Genomic DNA, 21,176 nt, shown 5'->3' with positions numbered 1-21,176 from the left:
GTAAAATGAGATATCTCCAGGGATGGCAAACACAGCCAGCTCTCATGGATCCATGGAAATGTTTAGCCCAGAAATGAGATGCGGAGGGGCAGGATCTCAGGCTTTAGAGAGGATATGAAGCCCTGCCAAGTAGAAAAGGGTTGGCTCAGAGGATAGAAACAGCAGCCGGATTCAGTGGATGTTTTAGAGAGGCAGATCGGGCTCAGGACATAGTCTTAATTACTTAAAACACCTCATTACTTCCTTAAATCCCTTCTGCCTTTAAACATGTTTCCTAGGCCAGGTGCGGTGGCTCAAGCCTGTAATCCCAGCACTTTAGGAGGCTGATGGGGGTGGATCACCTGGGGTCAGGAGTTCGAGACCAGCCTGACCAACATGGTGAAACCCCGCCTCTACTAAAAATACAAAAATTAGCCGGGTGTGGTGGCAGGCATCTGTAGTCCCAGCTACTTGGGAGGCTGAGGCAGGAGAATTGCTGAAATCTGGGAGGCAGAGGTTGCAGTGAGCCGAAATTGGGTCATTGCACTCCAGTCTGGGTGACAGAGTGAGACTACGTCTCAAAAACAAAAACAAAAACAAAAAAAATGTGTTTCCTCTTTTTTTTTGGAGTCTCGCTCTGTCGCCCAGGCTGGAGTGCAGTGGTGCAATCTTGGCTCACTGCAAGCTCTGCCTCCCAGGTTCACGCCATTCTCCTGCCTCAGCCTCCCGAGCAGCTGGGACTATAGGCGCCCGCCACCACGCCCGGCTAATTTTTTGTATTTTTTACAAAATTTTAGTAGAGACAGGGTTTCACAGTGTTAGCAAGGATGGTCTCGATCTCCTGACCTCCTGATCCGCCTGCCTCGGCCTCCCAAAGTGCTGGGATTACAGGCATGAGCCACCGCGCCCGGCCGTGTTTTCTCTTTTAACCCTCTTAGCTGCTCTGGGAGATCATGTCTTTTTTAATCATTCCCATTTTACAGTTAAAGATACCGAGACTTGAGGAACTATGTCCAAGTTTCCAGCATTGAACATGAAGCACGCAGGATTTATTGGCAAGTCGTGAAAACCGCAAAGCCCATGCTTCTACTGCAGTGTTGAGTTTGCGTGGTAAGTGCCACAGTTGTGCAGGCGTTGTTTTCTGTGTGGTTTTCTGAATGGGTGTTTTCCATCATGCCAAGTGTATAAGTCCAGGTGATATGGTTTGGATCTCTGTCCCTACTCAAATCTCACGTGGAATTGTAATCCCCAGTGTTGGAGGTGGGGCCTGGTGGGAAGTGATTGGATCATGGGGATGGATCCTTCATGAATGCTTTAACACCATCCCTTTAGTGCTGTTCTTATGACAGAGTTCTCCTGAGACCTGGGTGTTTCAAAAGTGTGTAACATCTCTTCCCTATCTCTCTTGCTCCTACTTCAGCCACGTGAAGTATCTACTTATCCTTTGCCTTCCTTTGCCTTATCCACCATGATTGTAAGTTTCCTGAGGCCTTCCCAGAAGCTGAGCAGATGCCAGCTCCATGCCTCCGGTACAACCTGCAGAACCATAAGCCAATTAAACCTATTTTATTGCAGAAGTGTGAGGGGGAGGCCACATTGAAAATACTGGTGGATCCCAGTACTTTGGGAGGCCAAGGCAGGAGAATGGCTTCAGGCTACAAGCTCAAGACCAGCCTGGGCAACATAGCAAGATCCTGTCTCTATAAATTTTTTTTTAATTAGACAGTCATGGTGTACCCTATAATCCTAGCTACTGGGGATGCCAAGGCAGGAGGATTGCTTCAGGCCAGAAGTTCAAGCCCACCCTGGGAAACATAAGAATACCTTGTCTCTAGAAAAATATACAAAAATTAGCCAGTCATGGTAGTGTGTACCTGTAGTTCCTGCTACTCAGGAGGCTGAGGTGGGAGGATTGCGTGAGCCCTGGATGTTGAGGCTGCAGTGTGCTATGATCGCACCACTGCACTCCATCCTGGGCGACAGAGTGAGATCCTGTCTCAAAAAAAGAAAACAGGTTCCCAGATCCCAGCCCAGACCAGCTGCATGAGAATTCCAGAGGCAGGAGCCCAGGAATCTATTTTTAAAAAGTTCCCTGGGTGATACTGCTGAATAATCACAACAAGAAACTGCTGCCCTCCAGCATCTATTTAGCAAAATGCAGAACACCTGGACCGTTCTTAGACTATTTGTTTCTTAGTGATTGATGTATCAATCTAGCAGCAACTCACATGTCCCCAGGCCAGTCACACCTGCCTTGAAGCTGGAATGGTGGCGATACCAGCTCAGGCTCCGGAAACCCAAGAGAGCCCTCCCGTCCTACCACCTCCCCCAAGCGGTGCGATCAGTGCACAAGTGGCTGTCTCACATGAGCTGGTGGGTGACCATCCTCTTGGTGACTACAGAGTGTTCTTTACCAGACTATTCTCAGCAATAACTGGGTTGCAGCCTGTTCGCCATGGGGCTCCCACTGCCACTCCAGAGTCAGCTGCGTGACTCAGCACTGGGCTTGCCATTGGACGAACATGCCACTCACTCTCAGAAGCCATTACAGCAAGGGCTGCTTCTGCTTTCTCTGCCTTGCATGCGAAGTCAAGGGTATCTGCTCCATATGGCACTGCATAATTTACAGCACAATTTAACTCCTGCTTATATAGCCTAGTCTATGCAAAGCTGCCATTTGCATATTTATTAATTTGCAAAATTAATGCCATTTTCTTAGTCCCTTATAGGATGTGTTGCCCGTCCCTCTCTTTGAATTAATTTTAATCTAAGGTGGAAACATTTGTTAAGGGAGTTCGCTCAGGCCAAAGTAATCAAATGCTTGGTGATCAAATGCAGGTAGGGGATGGGGAAGAGGGAGCTAACATTTATTGAGTGCCTAACTCTGCCAGGCTCCAAGAAAATTAATGGTGCACAATGCATGTCAACAGAAACATCCTCATAATGTGATATTATTGCTGTTCTGTAAATAAGAGTACTGAGACTCAGAGAGAATAAGTAGCTAGCCCATTGTCACATGACTAGTAAGAGGCAGAGGCTTTGGTGGCCACAAAAGTCAAGAAGCCAAATTTGGGCCAAATGTGGTGGCTTACACCTGTAGTCTCAGCACTTGGAGAGGCAGTGGCAAGAGGATTATTTGAGCCCAGGATTTCAAGACCAGCCTGGGCAACATAGCAAGACTCCATCTCTACAAAAAAGAAAATAAAATGAGTTGGGCATCATGGCATGTGTTTGTAGTCCTAGCTACACAGGAGGCTGAGGCAGGAGGATCACTTGAGCCCAGGGGTTCAAGGCCACAGTGAGCAGTGATCACGCCACTGCACTGTAACCTAAAAATAAAAAAAAAAACGGAGAAGCAGGGTTTTCACCTGCACTGATTTTCTTTAGTGAGAAAGGCCATTTCTCTGCATAATTAATTTTTTTCAGAGTACTCAACACTCCAGGTATTTCAATGCTCACAGATATTACACATAATGTCACATAACACGACACGACACTTTAAGCAGACAGAAATGGGAGATGTATATTGAGAAACTTTCTCCACTTATTACCAGCATTTGAGCAGTTTTACCCAAGAAAAATAATGATTTTGTCAAAATTCCCACCCGATGGCATTGGGAAGGTTTCAACAGTAAGGCCAGTCACTTTTTTTATTTTTTTCTTGAGACAGGGTCTCACTCTGTTGCCTGGGCTGGAGTGCAGTGGCACAATTTCAGCTCACTGCAACCTTGATCTCCCAAGCTCAAGTGATCCTCCCACCTCAGCCTCCTGAGTAGCTGGGACCACAGTGTGTGCCACCATGCCCGGCTAATTTTTGTATGTTTTGTAGAGACAGGGTTTCATTATGTTGCCCAGGCTGGTCTCAAACTCCCGGGCTCAAACGATCCATCCGCCTTGGACTCTTCTGGTGTTAGGATTACAGGTGTGAGCCACCACACCCAGCTACTTTTCCTTTTTGAAAATTCCTATTCTCAACCCTTCCTGACTTTCAAGCCATTAGCCTAAAGGTTAGTTACCACCATTAGCTAGCTTCTTAATATCATTCTCTGAATTACTGTTTTCTATCCTTCAGTCTGTGGCCATGGTCTTCATCTCAACAATGACATGGCCTGCCTTAGCCACCAATATCCTTTCTCACTGTCTGTAGATTAGATCTCTCCAAGGATTTTGTTACCTTTCACCACTCCTTTTCTTCCCTTCCTTCCTTCCTTCCTCCCTCCCTTCCTTTCTTTCCTTTCCTTTCCTTACCTTTCCTTTCCTTTCCCTGTTTCTTTCTTTCTTCCTTCCTTCCTTCCCTCCCTCCCTTGTTTCCCTCCCTCCCTTTCTTCCCTCCCTCCCTCCTTCCTTCCTTTCTTCCTTTCTTTCTTCCTTCCTTCTTCCTTCCCTCCCTCCTTCCTTCCTTTCTTCCTTTCTTTCTTCCTTCCTTCTTCCTTCCCTCCCTCCTTCCCTTTCCTTTCTTTTTCTTTCCTTCCTTCCCCTTCCTTCCTTCCTTCCTTCCTCTTTCCTTCCTTCCTTCCTTCCTTTCTTCCTTCTTTTTCTTTTAAGGCAGGTTCTTGCTGTGTGACCAAGGCTGGAGTGCAGTGATTCAATCATAGTTCACTGCAGACTCGAACTCCTGGCTCAAGTGATTCTCCCGACATAGCCTCCCGAGTAGCTGGGACCACAGGTGCACATCACCACAGCAGATACTTTTTTGTATTTTTTGTAGAGATGGGGTCTTGCTATGCTGCCCAGGCTGGTCTCAAACTTAGTGGCTCAAGTGATCCTCCCACCTCAGCCTTCCTAAGTGCTGGGATTACAGGCAAGATTGCCATGCTCAGCCTCACCACTCTCTCATTCAAGTTTCTCTACTCCTATTTTTCCCCACTACACGCTCTCAATCTTGTTCCTTCCTTTCTGAGTGCTGTTTACTATGTTGTCATTTCAAGCTCTTCCTCCTTACCCTGCTTGGAGAAATTCCCCTATAACTTATAAATCTGTATCTTGAATCCTGCTGAGAGGATCTTGAACATCTGACAACATCCAGCTGTTTACCAGACGTATTTCTGTAAGAATGTCAGGCACAGCTATTTCAACATTTCCAAACCCTCCTTTCTCCTTTCCCCTGAAAACTTATTTTTCCTTCTGTATCACCTATCTGGGTATATTGTGTCATATATCTCTTCCTTACGACTCGAGACCTTTCTCACTTTTTCCATTCCTTTATCCCTAACCTCCAGTGATCAACTGATTATAAAATATTATCAAGTTCTTCCCAATGTACTTCTGAAATCTAGCTCTGAAAAAACTTCCAATTCTATCCCCTGGTTTTGTTCCTCCCAATCTGCCTCAAGTATTATTATTATTATTATTGAGATGGAGGCTCGCACTGTCACCCAAGCTGGAGTGCAGTGGCATGATCCCAGCTCACTGCAACCTCCGCCTCCTGGGTTCAAGCGATTCTCCTGCCTCAGCCTCCCAAGTAGCTGGGATTACAGGTGTGCACCACCATGCCTGGCTAATTTTTTGTATTTTTAGTCTCAAACTCCTGACCTCAAGTGATCTGCCTGCCTCGGCCTCCCAAAGTGCTGGAATTGCAGGTGTGAGCCACAGCACCCAGTCTATTTTTTTTTTAATAGAGACAAGTCTCACTATGTTGCCCAGGCTTGTCTTGAACTTCTAGGCTCAAGTGATCCTCCTGCCTAGGCCTCTCAAAGTGCTGGGATTATAGTCATGAGCCACCATGCCCAGCCAAATATTCTCTTCATTGTGTCATTGCAATGGGCTCTCCACTTCTAGGGTCTCCTGCCTCCAGTCCATCCTCCACACCAGCATCACCAACATTTCTAAAACACAGCTCTGGGCCGGGCGAGGTGGCTCATGCCTGTAATCCCAGCACTTTGGGAGGCCAAGGTGGGCCTCACTTGAGGCCCGGAGCTTGAGACCAGCCTGGCCAACACGGTGAAACCCCGTCTCTACTAAAAATACAAAAATTAGCCGGGCATGGTGGCAGCCGCCTGTAATCCCAGCTACTCGGGAGGCTGAGGCAGGAGAATCACTTGAACCTGGGGGGACAAGGTTGCAGTGAGCCGAGATCACGCCACTGCACTCCAGCCTCAGTGACGGACCAAGACTGTGTCTCAAAAACGAAAACAAACAAACGAAAAAACAACATCAACAACAACAACAACAACAAAAACACAGCAGTGATCGTGTGACCATTTTGCAGGACATTTTCTCTATTAACTCTCCAATACCACTGGAGGGATCGGAGCCCCTCTGGGTTTTGTGGGGGGTGGGGGGGGAGTTTACACTCCTTGAAGCAAAAAACAACAACAACAAAAAACGAGTCTTCTTATTTACTCACCCACAGCCCTTGGGACAGAAGACAGAATAGAGGCTGAGAAAATTGCTTGTTGGAAGAATGAATCCTGGGTCTGCTATTACAAAAAAACTTCTCGACTTCTAGCCTTATCTCTCACCACTCCTTCCTTAGATCCTAAGATTCAACCTTCCCTGACATCAACACACCATGTCCTGTGCTTTGTGCCACTTGTTTACCTTTGTACGTGGCATTCGCACGTGGTGAAATCTCGCTCCCATACAATCTGTTATACTTGGAACCCCCTTCCTTTATTCTCAAAACGTAATTCCCTTTGAGAAAGTTTCTCTGACGTTTTCCTGACAATGAACCAATCCTTCCTCCATGCAACCATTCTTTTGTTTGTCTCCAGGTTTGAGAGAGAGAAAAAAATATGTATCTACATGAGTAAGCTAAGATTCAGTTTCCAAAATCCTCAACCAAGCACACACAAGGCTTAAGTCATTTTCATGAAACAGAGAAAAAGTCCAGGCTAAGCAACATTTTATTGCTATTTGAAACTTTTGTTCTCAAGCAGCAGCATAGCCACCAAATAAGTTGTCAGAGATTTTATGTGTCGCCAGGATGTGAACAAAGAACCAAGGCTTTGCCAGGCGCGGTGGCTCACGCCTGTAATCCCAGCACTTTGGGAAGCTGAGGCGGGTGGATCACGAGGTCAGGAGTTTGAGACCAGCCTGACCAACATGGAGAAAACTCGTCTCTATTAAAAATACAAAAATTAGCCAGAGGTGGTGGTGTCCACCTGTAATCTCAGCTACTCAGGAGGTTGAGGCAGAAGAATCGCTTAAACCCGGGAGGTGGAGGTTGCAGTGAGCCGAGATCATGCCACTGCACTCCAGCTTGGGTGACAGAGCAAGACTCTGTTTCAAAAAAAAGAACCAAGGCTCGGTAGCCACTGTTACCTCTTTCCCAGAGGACTGCAATTCTGGAGTCAGAAGACCTCATCACTCTGGGATGAGCCAAGGCAATGACCAATGAATCAGCTGGGTGTGGTGGCTCAAGCCTGTAATCCTAGCACTTAGGGAGGCCAAGGCTGGAGGATCACTTGAGGCCAGGAGTTTGAGGCCACAAGTTCAAGTCCAGCCTGGGCGACACAGCGAGACCACGTCTCAAAAAAATTTTTTTTTTAGAGATGGGGTCTCGCTGTGTCGCCCAGGCTGGAGTGCAGTGGTGCGATCTCAGCTCACTTCAATCTCCGCCTCCTGGGCTCAAGCGATTCTCCTGCCTCAGCCTCCTGAGTAGCTGGGATTACAGACACACACTACTACACCCAGCTAATTTTTTTGTATTTTTAGTAGAGACAGGATTTCACCATATTGGCCAGGCTGGTCTTGAACTCCTGACCACAAGTGATCCACCCGCCTTGGCCTCTCAAAGTGCTGGTACTATAGGCATGAGCCACTGCGCCCGAACGTCTACAAAAATTTTAAAAATTAGCCCCATGTGGTGGCACACACCTATAGTCCCAGCTATTTGGGAGGCTAATGGGAAGGATCCCTTGAGCCCAGGAGTTCAAGGCTGCAGTGAGCTATGATTGCACCACTGCACCAGCCTGGGCAACAAAGCCTGTCTAAAAAAATTAAAATACAATTTTTAAAGACATGAAGGAAAATACTTCTGGCGTGAAAATATTTCTCTAGAAGACCTGGAATAGCTGGCCTAAGTGCCCACACCGAGCTGTTCTTTGCCTCTGGACCTCACTTTACTGGGCAACTGGCCTTCTTTTTTTTTGAGATGGAGTCTCGCTCTGTCACCCGGGCTGGAGTTCAGTGGCACAATCTTGGCTCCCTGCAACCTCCGCCTCTCGGGTTCAAGCGATTCTCCTGTCTCAGCCTCCCGAGTAGCTGGGACTACAGGTGCACGCCCCTATGGCCAGATAATTTTTTTGTACTTTTTAGTAGATTAATTTTAATTTTTTAATTTTAGTAAATGTACTTTTTAGTAGATTAATTAAGATAATTTTTTTGTACTTTTTAGTAGATTTTTTTGTACTTTTTAGTAAATTATTGGTCAGGCTGGTCTCGAACTCCTGACCTCAGGTGATCTGCCCGCCTGGGCCTCCCAAAGTGCTGGGATTACAGGCATGAGCCGCCGCACCCGGCTGGGCACCTGGCTTTCTAAAGAGAAATGGTGGGGGGAATGGCAGGTCTATTTGTTTCCATCCAAGTAGAAGATGGCCTTAGTGCCCCAGAGCCAAACACGAAGCAAAGAGGAGAGAATCCAAAAGCATAAAATGTTGACGGAGAAAAAGCTTCAGAAGCCAAGGTTCATCCTTATTCTTGACATCCATCCCTTCAGTCATCTGTCCCTTCATTCCACAAATATTTACTGAATATCTGTGAGTTGACTCCTGCCTTGGACATGGGCCTACAACATGATGAGGTCTTGAGCTCCCCCTAGAGGCCAATAGTAATTCCAAGGCGGGGAAAGCGGAGAGGAGACTGCAGGCCAATATAGAAGACAGTCATTATTAGATCATTGCCCTGGAGAGGGAGGGCGAGGCTGCACGAGGACCCAGAGAAAGGAGAGGGGGCTCGCTCAGGCGCATCAGTCCAGGAGGCCCCTTCACGATGATCTTGTAGGAAGAAGGATGTTGTAAAGTTATTAGAGCAAAGCAAACCATGAGAGCTGTGAATTGCCTATTTCATCATTAGAAGATAGACTGGAGGAAAGGAGAGAGGAAACTGACTTTTCCTGAGTGTCTGTTTTCTGCTGCTGCTGTGTAGCATGTTTTAAACCCATAAATCATCATTAAAATGCTTACTACTGGCTCAGCGCAGTGGCTCATCCCTGTAATCCTAGTACTTTGGGAGGCCAAGGCTGTCAGATCACTTGAGGTCAGGAGTTCAAGACCAGCCTGGGAAACATGGCGAAACCCCATCTCTACTAAAAATACAAGAGTTAGCTGGGCGTGGTGGCAGGCACCTGTAATCCCAGCTACTTGGGAGGCTGAGGCAGGAGAATCACTTGATCCCCAGAGGTGGAGGTTGCAGTGAGCCGAGATTGTGCCACTGCACTGCAGCCTGGGCAACAGAGTGAGTAAAATAAAATAAAATTATGGCCTAGACTTTGGCCTGTAATCTCAGCACCTGGGGAGACTGAAGCAAGAGGATTGCTTGAGACCAGAAGTTCAAGACCAGCCTAAGCAACACAGGGAGACCCCATCTCTACAAAAAATAATAATAAAAAAATCAGCCGGGCATGGTGATGCACATCTGTAGTCCCAGTTGCTTGGGAGGCTGAGGCTGGAGAATCGCTTCAGTCTAAAAGATTGAGGCTGCAGAGAGCTATTACTGTGCCACTGCACTCCAGCCTGGGTGGCAGAGCCAAACTCCATCCCCCCACAAAAAAAATAAAGATCGCCTAGAGAAAGGTAGATCCAGAAAGGCCAACACACAGTGAACTCAGACTTTCCGGGCGCAGAAACCAGGTGTGCACAGACTTGAAGGTGCAAGTGTATTTGGAAGTGGTGAATGTTGGATGCAGGTGTCAGAGCCTGGAATAGATGTACCACATGACTGAAGCAGAGGCAGAATTGCACCATGAAGTATTCAATCGGTGCAAAGGCAATTTCGATTTTTTCCATTACTTTTTCGGGGGGGTCGGGTTGGGGGAAACAGAGTCTCCCTCTGTCACCCAGGCTGGAGTGCGTTGGTGCAATCTCAACTCACTGCAACCTCTGCCTCCCAGGTTCAAACAATTCTCCTGCCTCAGCCTCCCAAGTAGCTGGGATTACAGGCACGTGCCACCATGCCCGGCTAATTTTTGTAGTTTTAGTAGAAACGGGGTTTCACCATGCTGGCCAGGCTGGTCTCAAAGTCCTGACCTCAAGTGATCAGCCCACTTCGGCCTCCCGAAGTGCTGGTATTACAGGCATGAGCCACCACACCCGGCCTTGCCATTACTTTAAAGGTGAAACTACAATCGTTTTTGCACCAACCTATAGCCAGGCCACGAGAGTGCCGTAAACCTGACTATGGGATCACAAATGTCCAAAGATCAACAGGCTTTAAGCGGGACAGTGACCTATCATCTTAGGAAGACCCCACCTGTGGGTTATCAAGAGGTGAGCCTAAGGATTCCTGAGGTTGGAGCTGGAAAGGCCAGCTGAGAGGCATCACTACAGCAGAAAGAGCTAATGAAATTGTCAAGTCCATCATGGGATGAACAGAAGAAAGGCAGTATATACATGCATCAAAAAAATTTTTTTTTGAGACGGTGTCTCACTCTGTCTCCCAGGCTGGAGTGCAGTGGCGCGATCTCGACTCACTGCAACCTCCGCCTTCCATGTTCAAGAGATTCTCCTGCCTCAGCCTCCCAAGTAGCTGGGATTACAGGCCTGCACCACCACGCCCAGCTAATTTTTGTATTTTTAGAAATTTTTGCATTTTTTAGTGTGGGCCAGGATGGTCTCGAACTCCTGACCTCATGATCCACCTGCCTTAGCCCCCCAAAGTGCTGGGATTACAAGCTTGAGCCACGGTGCCTGGTCCATGCATCAAAATATTATTCGTCATTAAGAGGGAAGGGAATCTTCTGGGCATGGTGCCTCATGCCTGTAATCCCAGTACTTTGGGAGGTCAAGACAGGAGAATTGCTTGAGTCCAGGAGTTCTAGACCAGTCTCTACAAATATGTATATTTTTAAATTAATTAGGTGTGGTGATGCACGCCTCTAGTCCCAACTACTCAAAAGGCTGAGATGGGAGGATTGCTTGAGCTTGGGAGGATGAGGCAGCAGTGAGCCATGTGCCTCTGCACTCCAGTCTGGGTGCAGAGCAAGACTCTGTCTCACAGAAAAAAAAAATGAGTAGCTGGTCATGGTGGCATGCACCTGTGGTCCCAGCTGCTTGGGAGGCTGAGGCTGCAGGATTGCTTAAGCCCAGGAGTTCCAGGCTGCAGTGAGCTATGATCCTGCCACTGTACCCCAGCCTGGGCAAAACTGTGAGACCCTGACCTTAAAAAAAAAAAAAAAGTCAGGGAAGGGAATTTTGTCACATGCCACAACATAGGTGAAGCTCTTGGACATTATACTACATGAAATAAGCTCATCACAAAAAGACAAAGACTGTATGATTCCACCTAGATGAGGTACTTAGAGTACTCAAATGTATAGAGCCAGGAAGTAGAATGATACTTGCCAAGGGCTGGGGCAAGGAGAAAAAAATAGTTTGCTGCTTAATGGGTAGAATTTTAGAGCTGCAAGATGAAAAATTCCTGGAGATCTGTTTCACAACAATGTGAATATACTTAACACTAGAAATGGTTAAGATGGTATATTTTATGTTATGTGGGTTTTTTTGCAATTAAAAATAAAGTAAAAGAGTTCACTTTGGGAGACTGAGGCAGGCGAATCACCTGAAGTCAGAAGTTTGAGACCAGCCTGGCCAACATGGTGAAACCCTGTCTCTACTAAAAATACAAAAATTAGCCAGGCATGCTGGCGCATGCCTGTAGTCCCAGCTACTCAGGAGGCTGAAACAGGAGAATCATTTGAAGCCGGGAGGTGGAGGTTACAGTAAGCTGAGATCGCACCAATGCACTCCAGCCTGGGTGACAGAGTGAGACTCTCTCAAAATTAAAAAAAAAAAAAAGAGTTAATGGGCTTGGAAACTAAGGCAGCAGCAGTGGGGAAGGTGATCGGGGGCAGACTGGGGGAGGCTGAAGAGGCAGAAAGCAAGGATCTTTTGTGGCACACAGGCATGCACACTCATTCAGACTTTGCACTTGGCCTCTTGCTGGCCTCACTTGCTCCCCATCGCTTCTGTTTCTGCCATGTTGCTGCCACGCAGCATCACGAGGCTCCGATCACCCGTCCCCGTGAATAGTGTCATAAACACTCAGTCCTGGGCTGTCAGCTGCGGGGGCTGGAGTCCTCTCACCCGAGTCCACTCGGTGTGGTGTCTGTTGCCATATGTCGGGCCACCCTGTTCATTAATCACACCTCCTGAAAAGTCTCTTAATTACATTATGTTCACAATCCATAAAACTTAATTAAAATATGTAAATCCATTATATTCTTTAATGAGCACATGGAGACCTCAAAATTTTAAATTAGATATAAAATTGATGTGGACCTACTACTATTGATTACTCACAGTAATAAATCACCTTCAATTTAGATCGAGATGGCATCCCTCCTCCCCGCTGGCTAAGGATGTTTTATGCACGCTTTTTTTGTTCTGTTTGCTAGTTTGTTTGTTTGCATTTCCTACAACGGTTTGAAATTACATCCAATCTTTGAAGGATAGCATTCTCTAGCTTTCTGTCACTTGACAACATGGGCAGCAGCAGCAATAACTGATGTTTGCCTGGTGCTGTAAAGCCAGCACAGGTTTTTCTGGAAACATTTTCTCATTTACGCTCCAGCAGTATTTTTGTTTTCATTTCAATATAAATATACCGATTTTTCATTCTCATGGAAAATATCAGAAGCATCACTGCAACCTGTCTCTTTCCATCCCCGGCTTCTCATTCCTTAGTCACATTTCACCCTTCCACTCACACAAGTCAATTATGATTAGCCACACACACACCATGTTGTTACCTGCCCCTGCGTCTCTGCATGGGGTTGTCCCTCTCTCTGCGCTGGATGTTTTTCTCTCACCTGTCTGCAGAATTTCCAGGAATATATTTTGACCAGCTCAAGGATCTCCTTATTTAACCCACCATTGTTAACCTGGCAATGTTAGATGCTTCGTACTAAGGCCTGCAGTACCACTCTGCTTTTTTTTTTTTTTTAAGATGGAGTCTCACTCTGTCGCCCAGGCTGGAGTGCAGTGGTGCGATAGCAGCTCACTGCAACCTCTGCCTCCCGGGTTCAAGCAATTCTCCTGCCTAAGCCTCCCGAGCAGCTGGGATTACAGGTGCCTGTCACCATGCCTGGCTAATTTTTGTATTTTTAGTAGAGGCGGGGTTTTACCATATTGGTCAGGCTTGTCTCAAACTCTTGAGCTCAGGTGATCCACCCGCCTCAGCCTCCCAAAGTGCTGGGAGTACAGTTGTGAGCTAAAGTGCCCGGACTACTCGGCTTTCTAAGAACGGCTTCTGTGGGTACCATTTTTATGTGAGCTATAATTTTTTTCACTGGACTCTTAAAATGGCCATGTAAGACAGTCATTAAAGGTATCACCCTCATTTTATAGGCCATATGTTCGTAAAGCTCATAAAGGTTAATTGATTTGTCCAAGGTCCTGCAGCCTTTAGGTGGGGGCTCTGCTAGGACCCAGGCGCACAGAGGCTTGAACCTTCATCTCTCTGTTCTAGAGGCTTCCTTCCTCTTGTGTGTCTCTACCAAAGGGCCTCTCTCACTGCCCCGACACATCTGCTATCAATATGCAACAGAAGCTTTCATCAACAGCTTTCTTCCTCTTCTGTTTCACCTCCTTCACACTGTGGCATAAGGGTTTTCTTCTATTTCCATAAGTTTAACGTCAGTTCCATAGTTGAAGCTACAAGTTACACACACTGACTTTAGAGCCACACACAGCCTGAACTTGAATCCCAGTTCTCCCAATTACTAAATGTGTGGCTTTGGCCAATTTTCTGAATCTCTGTCTTGATACCTTCATCTCTGATGTAGAAGAAATGAAAGTGACTTCACCCCAAAGATTGTGAAGATTCTGTAAAATAACACGTGTCAAGTGCCTGGCACTCAGCCTGTGATCACTAATTGTTCACTTTATTATTACCATTATTATCTTTTTCTTTTTCTTTTCTATTTATTTATTTATTTTTGAGACAGAGTCTAGCTGCGTTGCCCAGGCTGGAGTGCAGTGCCACAACCTCGGCTCACTGCAACCTCCGCCTCCCAGGTTCAAGCGATTCTCCTGCCTCAGCCTCCCGAGTAGCTGGAATTACAGGTATGTGCTACCACGCCCAGCTAATTTTTGTATTTTTAGTAGAAACGGGCTTTCACCATGTTGGGCAGGCTGCTCTCGAACTCCTGGCCTCAAGTGATCCACTTGAGGATTTTATGTGGATATACTGCATAGTGGTGAAGTCTGAGCTTTTATTGTAACCATCATCACCAGTATAATGTACCTTGTACCCATTAGATAATATCTCATCCCTCACCTACCTCCCTCCCACTAGACCAACATCTTAATTACTGATGCATCTCCAGTGCCTGCTACAGGGCCTGGCACACAGCAGGCGCTCGGTTAAGTGCTTGTTGAATTACAGTACAATTACCATTTCTACTACATATAATTTCTCAAAATAAAATTATGTCTTTGGAACAAATTCCAACTCAAGTCACTAAAATGCCACCTTCCTCTTAGAAAGGTGGTTCTAAATTGTCAGGTTTATCAGAATTGCCTGAAGGGCTTGTTCAAACACAGATGGCTGGGCACGCCCCTCAGAATTGCTGATTCAGTAGGTCTGCACTGGGGCCCAGGAATTTGCTTTTTTGTTGTTGTTTTATTTTTTTGTTTTTCAGAAACAGAGTCTCTCTCTCTCTCTCTCTCTCTCTCTCTCTCTCTCTCTCTCTCTCTCTCTCTCGCCCAAGCTGGAGTGCTGTGGTGCAATCATAGCTCACTGCAGCCCACAGCTCCTGGGCTCAAGTGATCCTCCAGCCACCTCACCCTCCCCAGTGCTGGGACCACAGGCATGCATCGCCACACCCGGCTAATTTTTAAAATTTGTTTGTAGAAATGGGATCTTGCTCTGTTGCCCAGGCTAATCTCGAGCTCCTGGCCTCAAGTGATCCTCCAGCCTCAGCCTCCCAAAGAGTTGAGATTAGAGGTATGAGCCACCGCACCCAGAGGAATTTGCATTTCTTCCAAATTCCCAGGTGGTCTTGATGCAACTGGACTCAGGACCACAATTAGAGAAACTCTGCTCTCAAGGGTGGCAGAAAAGTAGATGCAAGTAGCTTCAATTCCTGAATCACCACACAAGAAAGGTCAACCAGCAAATACCAACCTGGGGCTCTGAGTGAGAGACCAGCCAGAGTGTGTTTAACCTCTGAGATTTGGGAATTAACCATCATAGAGGCTTGAATTACCCAACCAAGGCAGAAGAAACGATAGTTTTCTCAGTGCAGAAGAGGAAGACATAGAGGAAGACCTCACTGAGGCCTCTGATTATTATTCCTTGGCTTAAAATACAAGACTCTTTAGGGCCAGGCACGGTGGCTCACGCCTGTAATCCCAGTTACTCGGGAGGATGAGGCAGGAGAATTGCTTGAACTTGGGAGGTGGAGGTTGCCGCGAGCCAAGATTGCGCCATTGCACCCATTGCACTCCAGCCTGGGCAACAAGAGCGCAACTCTGTCTCAAAAAACAAAACCAAACAAAAAACAAAAAACAAGACTCTTTATACCCCAACCTTCTCCCCCAAGTCTCCCACCAGCCCGCACACTCTCTAAATTCTAGTTCCACAAGGCTGCAGCGGGAACACTGAGGAAAGGGAGCAGAATTGAAGTCACCTCAGTCGGCCAAAAGACAGCCTTCTGAAAGCTAGGTATAAAATCAGAATATTGCAAACCCAATAATTTATGTATTCTTTAATTTGTGAGATAATTATAGATTTGTATGCAGTTATAGAGAATAAATCAGAGATTCCATGTAATTTTTACCCAGTTATTCTGATAGAAATTTCTTGCAAAAGTACCGTACAATAACAAAATCAGAATATTGATATTGATACAACCAAGATACAAAACATTTCCTTCACCTCAAGGACCCTTCCTGTTACTTTTTATAGCCACGCCCACTTCCCTCCAACCTTCTTTTCTATTGACTTGTTTTAGCAAACTGCCAAACTGTTTTTCCATCTTACATTCTCACCAGCAGTGTATAAATGATCTGGTTTCCTCACATGATCAATAGCATTTGTTATTACTATTTTTTAAAAAATTTCAGCCATCCCGATAGGTGTAGGATGGCATTTCATTGCCGTTCTAATTTACATCTCCCTAATGGCTAACGATACTGAATATCTTTTCCCGTGCTTATTTGCCCTCCGTATATCTTCTTCAGTTAAATGTCTTATTCATTTTTTTCTCTCTATGTCTTTTTATTTATTTATTTATTTTTTATAAAGACAGGGTCTTGCTCTGTTGCCCAGGCTGGAACACAGTGGCATGATCACGGCTCACTGCAGCCTCTAACTCCTGGGTTCAAGCAATCCTCTCACCTCAGCCTCCTGAGTAGCTGGGACTTACAGACATGAGCCACCATGTCTGGTGCCTTTAACATTTTTTTGTATGGCGTGTGCCTGTAATCCCAGCTACTCAGGAGGCTGAGACAGGGGAATTGCTTGAACCCAGGAGGCGGAGGTTGCAGTGAGCCAAGATCAGGCCACTGCACTCCAGCCTGGGCGACAGAGCAAGACTCTGTCTCAAAAAAAAAAATTATTTTTTTCTAGAGATGGGGTCTCATTACATTGCCCAGGCTGGTCTCAAACTCCTGGGCTCAAACGATCCTCCCACCTCAGCCTCCCAAAATGCCAGATTGCAGTTGTGAGCCACTCATTCATTCTTTAAGCGATATCTGCTGTGTGCTGACAGTGGAGAGGCACTGTTCTAGGAAGTATAGCTACAATGAGAGGCAAGTTACCTGAAGGATCAGAGCAAAAAGGCACATGGTCGTTGCTGGGGTACTGACTGCCTCCCAGACAGGAGCAAGATTAACCATGATCTAAGCAAATGAGTTAACAATCTCGAAAATTATTCTCTTTTTAACTAGAATGGGCAGTTGTTGGTCAGTGTGGCAAAGATTCAGAGAGGCATCTTTTATCTTGGTGATATCCCTCAGCAGAAAAGAGAGAGAGCACTACAGCCCTTTCACTCTTCTTATTAGACAAAAATGTATCTCAAGCTGTCTGATCTGAGAAGCCATCTTCCATGCACCTATGTAGAAGGGGGAAAGGTGTTGATATGCTACTGTAAGTACCCTTTATTTATAGGGATCTCAATGAGAGGTAACACAGGCTTTCTGGTTATACATCAGTCTATTGAGAGTTGGGTTAGTGTTAGTCTTTCTGAAGATCAATTCCCCTGAGAGTGCACTGACGATATCAAGTTTCTAGGCTTGCCAAACAGAGGGACATTTCACTGACCATGACCCCATGCAAAGCCTCATGACAGGAAATATGTCAAACTTCCTTGGTGACTTTCCACCTCTACGACAGGGCTTTCTTCAAGTATTATCCCAAATTGTTGGCAGTTTCATTCTTCTCAGGCTTTGTGTATGTTCATCTGTCTACCTGGAATTTTCTCTCTGATTTGTTTACCTGGAGAACTCCTACATTTCCCCCAAATCCCAAATATCCCCTCTATTGTGATGACTCTTTTTTAAGTGTTTTTATTTTTAATTTTTTTGGAATTACCATTGTACTTTGTGCCTTTGCTTTTAATCACCTATTAAATACCTGTTGAATATAGGCTCTGAGTTTGCTATTTTCTGTATTCGATCCTCACAAAAATGCCTTTTAGAGTTTTTTTATTTTTTTGAGACACAGTCTTACTCTGTCACCCAGGCTGGAGTGCAGTGGCATGATCATAGCTCAATGCAGCCTCAAACTCCTGGGCTCAAGCAATCCTCCTGCCTTGACCTCCTGAGTAGCTGGGACTACAGTCATGTACCACCATGCCCGCTTAATTTTTTAAAAATCTTTTTGTAGAGATGGGGTCTCCCTATGTCACCCAGGCTGGTCTTGAACTCCCAATCTCAAGAGATCCTCCTGCCTCAGCCTCCAAACTGAGGAAAAAGAAACTACCCAAACTAGGAGGGCATCCAAAGTGCTGAGATTACAGGTGTGAGCCACCACGCCTGGCCAGAGAGAGATGTTTTTATGCATATGTTATAAATGATAGATTTAAGCCTCAGAAAGTTTTAAATCCAAAGTCATACAGCCAGTGAGTTTCCTAGGCTCAAAATCTAATTGAGATGTGTCAGCTGCAAAGGGCAGGCCCTTTTAAGAACCTCATCTTGATCATAGCACTTGGTTATTTATTTGCTTGTCTACACCTCCATTAGCCCGTGATGTTTATAGGAGCCAAGAGTGTACCACACTCACACACAGTCACCACCTTGCCCTGAGCATGCCATGCCCGTGTGTTGAGTGAATAAGTGGATGAGTGAATGAATCAATGAACAAATGATTTTTCACATGGCACAGATGCAATCACGTGTAACAGATTTTGAACAAATATTTTATTTTGCTGTCTTTAGCTTTCTGCCTTGATTAACTGCTACTATCTTCTCTTGCTCTTCATCATATATATATATATATATAAAATTTTTTTTTGAGACGGAGTCTATCTCTGTTTTACAGTGACATGATCTTGGCTGACTGCAACCTCCGACTCCCAGTTTCAAGCAATTCTCCTGCCTCAGCCTCCCGAGAAGCTGGGATTACAGGCACGCACCGCCATGCCCAGCTAATTTTTGTATTTTTAGTAGAGACGGGGTTTCACCATATTGTCCAGGATGGTCTCGATCTCCTGACCTCGTGATCCACCCACCTCGGCCTCCCAAAGTGCTGGGATTACAGGCGTGAGCCACTGTGCCTGGCCCTCCATCCTATATTTTAAAAAATTCCACCGAGATATTCATGGGATGATGTTTCTACCAGTCCCTTCTGGGGAATTGTCCAACCACACGGTACTAATTTCATGCAACTTAAACTGCCCAGACATTTAGCTTACCTCTCTCATTTATATTACAGTACAAATCTGGGATGTGCTTGTTTAAGTGACAGAAGGAGACAGCCTTTAATCTACACATGATTTCTTCTCAACTGCTCTCTCCGTGTAATGGCAGATGGTTCGCAGGCCCATCCTGTGAATGTTATGGTACTTAATGCATAAGCAGAGTCTGGGAGGGGAGGAGAGAGAGATGGAGATGAGATAAAAGACAATTACCATTTGTTCATATTTCAAATCCCACTTAGAGGAGGAATTGCAGCTCAAAAATGGAAGGCGGAGATGGGGTGGGGAGGAAGCCAGTTACATACAAGGTAAAATCCGGGGGATTAGGTGGATATAGTTAACTGACAGCAGAGATGTTTATTTCATGCAAGCACAGCCTTGCTTTCTTCTAAACTGCTTGCTTAAATATCAGGGCTTCAGGCAGGCAACCTCCATATTTTACATGAAAAAAATTTGCAGTTAAAATAATTAACATTTTCCAACAAATATAACAAATGATTCGTGTATTTAATATTTAATTATCTTCTACAGAGCAAAGGAATAATTTAAATAAACACTTAGAGATCCACTCATAAAACAAAAAACACAAAGAATTTCTAACAAACTTTTAGAACAATATATAGCCACAGCAGAAATGGGGGAAAAATACAATAAAGTAGGAGGTCCTTTTCTGTCTGTGAAATTAGCAAAGATAGAAAAATGATGACCCAAATTGTGATGAATATATAATGCAATGTGCAGCCTCATATACTTTTGGTTAGAATATGAATTAGTTCCCTCTTTTCAGAATTATCTGTAAAGAATAGTAAAAGTACACAGAAACATTATCTCTAAATTCTGGTTCTGAAAACTTATCTTAAAGCAATAATTCAAGATTGGTGAGGAAAGAAAAGTTTTATACAAAAAGACATTCGTTACACTCTTGTTATTACTGGGGTAAAGTGGGTGAAAAATTAAAAATGACTCAATCTAGAAATCTGGTTTGGTCACAGTATAGTCCTACAACAAAATATGTTATTTCTTTCACCCGATGCTTTTGTTTATATCTGTAGATAAGCTAAATAGTCAGTTGTATTTTTTTCTAGATTTTTATTTTTATTATTATTATTTTTTAAGATAAAGTCTTGCTCTGTCACCCAGGCTGGAGTGCAGTGGTGCAATCTTGGCTCACTGCAGCCTCCGCCTCCCAAGTTCAAGCGATTCTCCTGCCTCAGCCTCCCAGGTAGCTGGGATTACAGGCATATGCCACCACGCTGGGCTAATTTTTTGTATTTTTAGTAGAGATGGAATTTCACCATGTTGGCCAGGCTGGTCTCAAACTCCTGGCCTCAAGTGATCTGCCTGCCTTGGCCTCCCAAAGTGGTGGGACTACAGGCATGAGCCACCATGCCTGACCTGATGTTCTTTCTTTTTCTCTTTTCTTTTTTTTTTTTTCAGAGTCAGGGTCTCAGTCTGTCACTCAAGTTGGAGTGCAATGGTGTGATCATAGCTCACTGCAGCCTCCAACTCCTGAGCTCAAGCAATTCTCCTGCCTCAGTCCCCCAAGTAGCTGGGACTACAGGTGTATACCACCACGCCTGGCTAATTTTGTAGGGATTTTTGTGTGTGTGTGTCGGAATAGGGTCTTGCTATGTTGCCCTGGTTGATCTCAAACTCCTGGCCTCAAGCAATTCTCCTGCCTCAGTCTCTGAAAGTGCTGGGTTTACAGGCATGAGCCACTGTGCCTGGCCCTCATTTCTTCCTTCTAACCCTTTGTTCTATATAGATGTTATTTTAACATGCGATATGAAGACTCAGAGGACATGGGTCCAAATCCTGTCTTTGCCATCAGCTATGTTACTTTTGATTCACGGAAGCAAAAATGATCTCACCTACCATACAGATTGCTTGTGAATCTCCTGTGAGTTGCTGCATACAGAATTAGTGAGATTTGTTTTAATTGGCTTCCTAGCACAGGGACAAGGGGCTGCTGCACATCACGCCATCTATCAGGAGACAGATAGAGAGTAAGAACCGGGGCAGGGTGCGGTGGCTCACACCTGTAATCCCACACTTTGGGAGGCCAAGGAAGGCAGATCTCTTGAGGCCAGGAGTTCGAGACCAGCCCGGCCAACATGGCGAAACTCCATCTCTACTAAAAATACAAAAATTAGCTGGGTGTGGTGGCGTGTGCCTGTAG

General features: G+C 45.4%; 1 long non-coding RNA gene across 1 annotated transcript in view; it reads left to right on the top strand.

The window, feature by feature from the left end:
* LOC134758869 (uncharacterized) overlaps positions 1 to 21,176 on the top strand; it is a 171,418-nt gene that overhangs the window by 135,126 nt on the left and 15,116 nt on the right. The window contains exon 4 of the long non-coding RNA XR_010134535.1: positions 963 to 1,089. This is a non-coding gene — a long non-coding RNA (uncharacterized lncRNA). The remainder of the gene's footprint in view (positions 1 to 962; positions 1,090 to 21,176) is intronic.

The sequence above is a fragment of the Gorilla gorilla genome, chromosome 6 (genome assembly GCF_029281585.2).
Source record: "Gorilla gorilla gorilla isolate KB3781 chromosome 6, NHGRI_mGorGor1-v2.1_pri, whole genome shotgun sequence".
Classification (NCBI taxonomy): Eukaryota; Metazoa; Chordata; class Mammalia; order Primates; family Hominidae; genus Gorilla; species Gorilla gorilla.
The sequence above is the reverse complement of the archived record's forward strand: the minus strand, read 5'-3'. Positions and strand labels throughout refer to the sequence as shown.